The sequence below is a fragment of the Blennius ocellaris genome, assembly GCF_963422515.1.
Source record: "Blennius ocellaris genome assembly, chromosome: 21".
Classification (NCBI taxonomy): Eukaryota; Metazoa; Chordata; class Actinopteri; order Blenniiformes; family Blenniidae; genus Blennius; species Blennius ocellaris.
Genome location: NC_137670.1, coordinates 4,669,488 through 4,677,325, shown reverse-complemented (window position 1 = coordinate 4,677,325; position 7,838 = coordinate 4,669,488).

Here is a 7,838-nt window from a genome sequence, read left to right as displayed (position 1 = left end):
GTGCGCATGAGCAGTAGCAGCATTTCGGAAATGTAGCATTTCTACCATTGACACAGACAGAGCGTTTTGATAAAAGTTCCACCTTGGGAGTCATTTTCAAAAAATTACATTTTCAGTGACTCCTGATTGCCGTTGTCATGTAAACAGACACCAAAACGTGTGACATCAACCAATGGGATTCCAATTATTTTCCAATGACTGAGGGAGAATAAGTAGAAAGTAGTTTGTACTAAATCTCCTTTTTGTTTGTTTTATATAGAATGGTAACAAAGCTATATTATATTCTGTATTCAAAATAGAATTTGGAGTTTCATTCCAAATGGAAATATTTGTATTGGGACATTTTTTTTATGCTCGTCTTTATCAGCAAAAGTTGACGCCATGTTTTGTGAATAAAACTTTTGTTAAGTTTTGCATCAGGAGGGACTTCATGTGACCAGAAAAGACCTTTATTTGGTTTCACTGATACAACATTTCAAATGAAAACATCAACCAGAATGGATTGTTATCATGGTGACTGCCAATAAAACTACCAAGTGCCAAGAGAATATGGACTGGGAGTTATGACACTCTGGAAGCAAACATTGTTCAAACATTGTTTTTATTTATATTATCGTCAGACACGTTGTCTGAAAAGACCAGAGACCGTGAGGAAAACAGAGGTAAGAAGACGCAAACATCCCGAAACTGAAACACCAATCAGTCTCTTAACCTCCTGTCAATCCATTTTTAATTATGAAGACATAAGCATCAAATATAACCCGATTCTAGGGTTTCCGGTGTCGCCTACAGAAACGGGGGGGGGGGGGGGGGCAAAAAGGCAAGAATCAGACGGGACAAGCCAAAACCTGATCCCAGCTCGAATACGTCCCACAAAGAAAGCAGCTGCAATGTTCCGTGCTGCAAACACTGAGAATTGATGTAAGATCCAGCGCGGGCCTCAACTCAGGTACAGCTGCTAATCTCCTTTTATACCTGCGGTGATACGATAGACTCCCACTTGATCCCCCCACGTTTCCTCTCGCCGTAACATCTCTCCGGGGCTGAGCCTGTCGCAGCACGCCTGACATCTGCCACACTTGGGGGGGGGGGGGGGGGTCGGTACGGCGGACGGGGGAAAGGAGGGGATGGCAAGCGTGAGCCGATCAGGCTCCAGATGCTGGGGCTATATTTGGCACATAGACTATTTGTTCTGAAGATTACCAAAATCTTGATTTATGTCGAATATAAGCGGGGGAAAAAAAAGTATTTCAGCGATACAAAAGGCCGTTTTTTGTTCTTCGCTGTGGTTTCAAAGAGTCTGCTGGGAATTCCACTGAGACAGTACTGCCTGTTAAATATGAGCAAGCCTCTTTTTTTCTCTCTCTCTCTCTCTCGATGACTTTATTTGACCAACATGTATATTTGGAAATAATGCCTCAATCACGCAAGGTGAAAACAGAAACGTTTTCTGTTCATCTCTGTTCACATGACAATGATGCCAGGATTATTAGAGTCTTGAAGCTGGATATTATTGCCACATTATACGATAGAGAAGAAACAGATGAAGACCCAATGACAAACCTTTAATAAATAATTATAACGATACAACTTCCTCTTGCTCTCCGCTTGTTCAGTGATTTCACTGTAGAATATCTGGGAGTCACTGTTGCAGAAGCATCAACGTTGACCTCCAGAATCTGAGACAAAGCTCACACAGTAAAGAAAAGCCGATTCATGTCATCAAATGAAAAAAAGGTGTGATCAGGAGACGGACGACTGCAAGAATGCAGTTTGCATTTACTTACTGGAAAGTAAAACCAACAGTATAAACTTCACACGACACGGATTTTGCAGAACAGATTGGAATAAAGTGCAAGAGCTAATAATAACATTAAGATGCATTAGTTCACTGTAAACGATTGTGGAAACGATTGCTCCAGCTGAATGCACCATGGAGTGGTGCAAACTTGTATTGCCAGACTATGTGGAATTCAACTTGACCATGTTGTTACCGGCATCACATCACTCAACTGTCATTTTGAGAGTCGTCTTGTCTCATATATATGATTACTTCCGGTTGCGAGTATTTACAGTCGGGTAATATTTATCACGTTCCAATCATGTTTCGTTTCCATCTAATATAATCTATTAGGGGAAAAAAAAACCAGGTCAAATACTAAAGGGTAAGTAAAGATGAATGAATACATGTATTTATTGGTGACTTGGGTAAACCACAGTCGATGAGTTATACAAGAATCAACTTGAAAGGCCAAAGTGTAGGATGGCGTGTGGAGCTAATCACTAAATCCCAATTTCCTTTTTAAAGATAGACTCCACACCGAGCTCTCGCAAGGGCAGACGCCTACATTTTTAATTCGCTCCCCCGCAGCCCTTCTGCCGTGTTTCCAGCCATTGTGACAAGCCTGTTTGGATCTTGTGCAATTGCTCTGCAGCAGCTTGAAGCTAATATGATCAAACGCACCAGCCAGCCAGCGATGGAGGTACAGTGTCAGGGGAAGGAGGGAGTGGGAGGAGGGGCTGAATCAGGGAGGAGGAGGCGCTGAATGGAGACGAGTCAATAGGGGTTTCGCGTGTCTAGTGCTGCCAGGTGTCTGTTCCCATCCCAAACCCCAGAGCAGCAGCCGCCTGTACACATAACAGCCCGGGAGGCGCCCGCGATGACAATAAGACATCATCTGCAAACGCTACAATTACCCCCTGTCATTCTGCTCAACCTCCATGTTAATTACACAAACCATTTCCTTCAAGATGGCTCGCTTGGCCGCCGGCCCAGAAATCTATCACTGGCTGGATCTGCGTCTGTCGGATCCATGAACAGGTTAATCAGGTTAGCGGTGAGCTAATACAGGTGGCTCTGATTCAGAGCGCGAGCTGGGCGCCGGCCAGCTCCACTTCTACCTGCCAGGGCCGGAGGCTTTTGAAACTATTCTCCCCCCGTCACTCACGCCACATCCTGTTTGTCTTCCTCTCCTGGCGTGTCTTTCAGTGCTCCAGCTGAGCAATTATCTAGCTTGCAGACTTGATGATTTCTGGTGAGGAGCGTGTCGCTACCTGCGGGAACGGGGCCGGGCCTGGAGACTGCACGCCGCCCGGCCTCGCCACTTTCCGATCGCCGTGTTTGCACAGCATGGTATTGTGCTGTAATACAAACTGATGTTTACTCTGTACAGTGCATTTTCCATTGAGGTTAAGAGGCTTCTGCTGCAAAACCAATATAATAGAGATATGGCAACATAATTCCAACTGTTTGTGTCTGAGCCACAGCTGAAAGCTTGTTTGGACGATGTCGTCGTCTCCGGATTCTGTCAGGCAGTTGACAAACCGGCCTCCAATGTTCTTCTCAAAGTGTGTTTTTTTGCTTTGGATACACTTTTTTTAGTCTTGTTCTGAAAAATATGCTTCAGGACCAAACTCGCCTGTTTGACTTGTCCCTATGTTCAAAATCCTCCATCTTGTAATTCTTGGCTGAAAGATCGAATGTTGCGCTTATTTAGAGAAAATTAAGTTCAGTATTAGAGGTTGTTTCGACAATTTTGTTTTGTTTTGCTTGTCAATTTTGGCATTTTGTTACGTTTTTTTATGCATGTATGGGGGCGCCTTGAGGAGAATGTATACAATGTTGAAAACCCAACAAAATTACATGAAAAAAAAAAAGCTATGCCACTGACGCACCTAGAAATGACATATAATAATGTTGTATTTGGTGCTGTATAAATAAAGTTAAATTGAATTGGCCTTGAACAATTGATCACTCATTAAGGAAAAGACACCAATGATGATCACTTTGCTGAAATAACCATTTTTAAAGATGTGAAATGGAGATATGGGAATTTCTTTTTTCTATACATTAAAAATAGAACAGAAGAAACCCACTTGCTTTGTACCAAAAGTTTTATTCCCTGAGGATGATGCCTGTGACTGACAGGAAATACAGGGTTTACCGAGCTTTTTTTATTTGCCACTACACACGGCATGTGCACCGTGGGACATCAGCTATGTTCCACTCATTACTTCCTCCTGGGGGGGGGAGAGCTTGAACCAGCCTATTTGGCACAATCATCAAATACAAACCGAGACGAGAAGTGTGTCTATGTTACATAAAATGTCCCGTTCTCTCTTTGTCTTCATTAAAATCATTTGGTTTACTTTGCAAAAAATACTTCCACTTTAAACTACTTCTTGTTGAAATGAGCCAGATTTAGCGCTCCTGCGTGGCGTTTTGGGTCCTTTGTTGGTTTTGTTTCGGAAACCAAACAGGAAAACAAACCTCAGTCAGATATGGAGCGTTTATTCTCAGGGGAGAGAAAACAACGATTCAGAGTCTCATTTTAACCTGAAGAAATCTAGATCAGGTCAACAACTCAGTATTTTGAAAGTGACATCCATCTGGACAGCAGCCGATTGTTAAAAATTGTAAAATGACAACATTTATAGAGATATTAAATTTGACTTAACTTGTTTAATTGGTACTGTTGCGTCAAAACTTCCGTTGCTTTTGGGCATAACAGTGCTCGGAGCCACTGAAAATGCAAGTTTTGGAAAATGAATCCCAAAGTGGAACTTTTTGAAAAAGCTATGATTCTTGTCTCTGTGGAAATTCGAATTTGTGAAACAAAAATGCAAAAACAATGCATTTTCGCTTGAAACATTGTCATGTCGCCTTAGTCCTTACCTTTTGGAAAAAAGTTTTATGTATAACAGTTTCCATCTCATCTATTTTTAAGCATTTGGTCTCTATATTATTAATATTTTAAGATGTTTGGGCAACTAATTTGTCCACTAAATAAAAATTAAGTCAACTTGTCCGAAAAAGACCATTTGGTATCCAGGCTCAAAATGTTCCAAGTTCAGGTCCTCAAGTCTACCTTTCAAGCTGAAGTGGGAGTGGATGTTCCGAGGCTATTGTTATTCACTTCTAAGACTGGTTTGATCCCAGCGTCTCTGGGTAAATGATATCTCAGCCTTAATGTGGCGAGCAGCGTTTTTTTTTTCCGTGGAAATTGTTCAAAGCTTGAGTTTGATTTTGTTGCAGAGGAGTAAGTATAGACCAGTTTGGGTTTTCTGACACAGCCTACATGCTACCTTGTTTTGATTTTCCAGATGAAGGTTAGAGAACCTGCAGTGGATTTATGAAAAGACATCTGATCACTCTGGAGCTTGACTGGTAGCAGGCAGCTGTATAACAGGCTTGAGCAACTTTGAACATGAATGAAACTCAAATTGCCGACCAGCAAAGCAGTGGATGTTTAGTCATTTAGCCAACTGATGACATCAATCCCCAATTATGAAACAGCAAATAAAATGTTTCAAAAAATCCCCCTGTGAACCCAAGACAAGCACTCAAAACGAAGAACTGTGGAGCGACAAGCTCCACCTTTCAGGCAGTGCCTTACATAATGCAGTTGTACACGTCGGTGTATCTTCTGGGTTATGTCACCGTATATTTTACGGCCAAAGCTGAGAAAACTCGAGTTAGAATTTGCTGCGGATGTCAACATCCTCGTCAATGGACAGGTTAGTAAACACATCAGCTCTGATATTGTGAAAGAGAACCCTGTTAATGCACAGAGGTGTTTCAGAGCCTTGTAAATAAACAGCCCTGGAGGTGAATCTCATTACGAGCCACGAGGAAACACTGGTTGCTTTTCACAGGCTCCAAGGTTGTGTGTGTGTGTGTGTTGGGGGGTACACAGGAGAGGGCATTTCCGATAAAGCCGGCAGACCCACCGCTACCGGCAGTCGAACCTCCCACACAGCTATAGGTCACCTGAAACCACACAGACCCCCCACCTCTAACCACACCGAGCAGGAAGCAGGGAAACAACACACACAAGAAGAAATTAAAAGGGAGACTTTATGGTAGCCACTCCAAAGAAAGCCAGCCCACACCTTCAGTCAATCACAAGTCAGTCAGGAACCTGAATGCTGCTTCAGTTAGGACGAGTACACGCCTTAAGCCACCTTTTCTCTTCGGCCTTGATTTGTATTGTTTGTATCTTTTATCCATTTTATGTAAATGTTTGAACTGTGCACTTTTATGCCCTATTTATTCCTTGTACAGCACACCGGTCCACTGTAGCATCTTAAATGTGCTTCATGAATAAAGTTGCATTGATAGCAGAAGAAGACTCATCGATGCTTTTTAGAGCCAGAAAGCAAATTATAAGCCCCAACACACACAACAACAAGCCATATCACACTGATCTCTCACTTGCAGGCCATTTAACTCCTCAAATTTCCTACAAACATTTGGAATCAAAATCCTAAATCCTGATGCAGATGAAGATACACAAAACTATTGCAAACGCAAGGATCGAGGACTCCCGGGCTTATTTTCACTGCACTTCTCTGCGGATCAGAAGATTACCAGAGTACAGAGATTCAACAGCACAAAGATAAGTCTCATCAGCTCAAACAGCAAGCCGGGCACAGCAAGCAGAGATGGAGCTAGTTAAGCTTCATGAACTGCAGTCTGGTGACAGAGGATTTTGTTAAATATAGATGTTGTTTCTGCTTTTCTTATCCTCTTGATCATGTTCAAAGTGGGATAGAAGAGTGGCTGTACTATGAAGGATTAATTAATGTGCATTTTCTCCAATGAATAACTATAAAACTTTTTTGACAAGCGTCAGCATCAGAATACAACACCAATAATACTGATGCATCCACATTGCTGTGTCTCCACTGAAACTAATTAACCTTCTAATGAGTTTAAAGGGAAACTCCAGCATGCCAAAGGATGAGTGATGAAAGAAAGTAAGAAAACACTCCTGTTTATGGTTTGACTTGGGTATATATAGTTAAAATTATTATTATTTTTTTTTAAGTGCCATAACATTTTTCTAAACTGATTATTGAGTGCAGCCAACAGGAGCAGACATGCTGCAGTGGACTCACTGTAAACACAGAAATAGCAGCTATGCAGAACCAAAACACCAACTCAAATTGTGCATGTTGGCACAAGCGGGAGGAAACTTACCTGCATGAAGAAGCTGGTTCCACAGTAGATCTGCTCCGCAGTAGATCCCAAGGTCTTGATGTCAACATCTGGATCTCCACTGGTGTTCAGGATGATCGCCACACGGGATTTCCACCGGTTGGAACGTATTAAGGGGATAGCCTAACAGGCATCCGTAGTTTTGATTATCAAATGCATAAGTTTTGACGTTCGCGATGAGGACGAGCAAAGTAAAGTAGATGTTTTACTAAAGATTCAAGCCTCCAGAGTCGCCAGTGTAACACAGGCGAGTTTCACAATCTGAGGTTCCTCACTGCAAACTGCAGCAACAAATCACATCAAACATCTGCATATAAAAGTCTGACTGAAAAGTTTCGCAGTGTAACAGGTGTTTGAGCTTAATCACTTCACGCATGCGCACGAGATACGTTGATGGTGCGTTCAAGTAGCTGGGAGAATTCCATCTAACTAGGAGGATTTACACAGGTGTCGTCATTCATGTAAATGAAAGGCATGAATATGTGCTTGTTAAAAGTGAATTTTGTTAATTGCAATTGCGTCCATGTGTATCAATATAAGCTTTTTTAAATGAGCATCTATAAATGATATAACACTGAAGTGTAATAGAATGTGTTTATTACAGGGCACAGTCATAAACATTTTTTTTTCTCATGTATGTCATCATCATCATCATCATCATCATCATCATCGTCATCATTATCCACCATTGACTTGATCTATAGAGGAAATCAGCTTTGGAAAAACGCTTTGACATTTCACATACATACACTTATAATGGGACTATCAGACTGGTGAGATTGGAAATTTAAAGTTTTTTTTTTACACACTTTAAAACAAGCGTGTAAAAGAATCACGG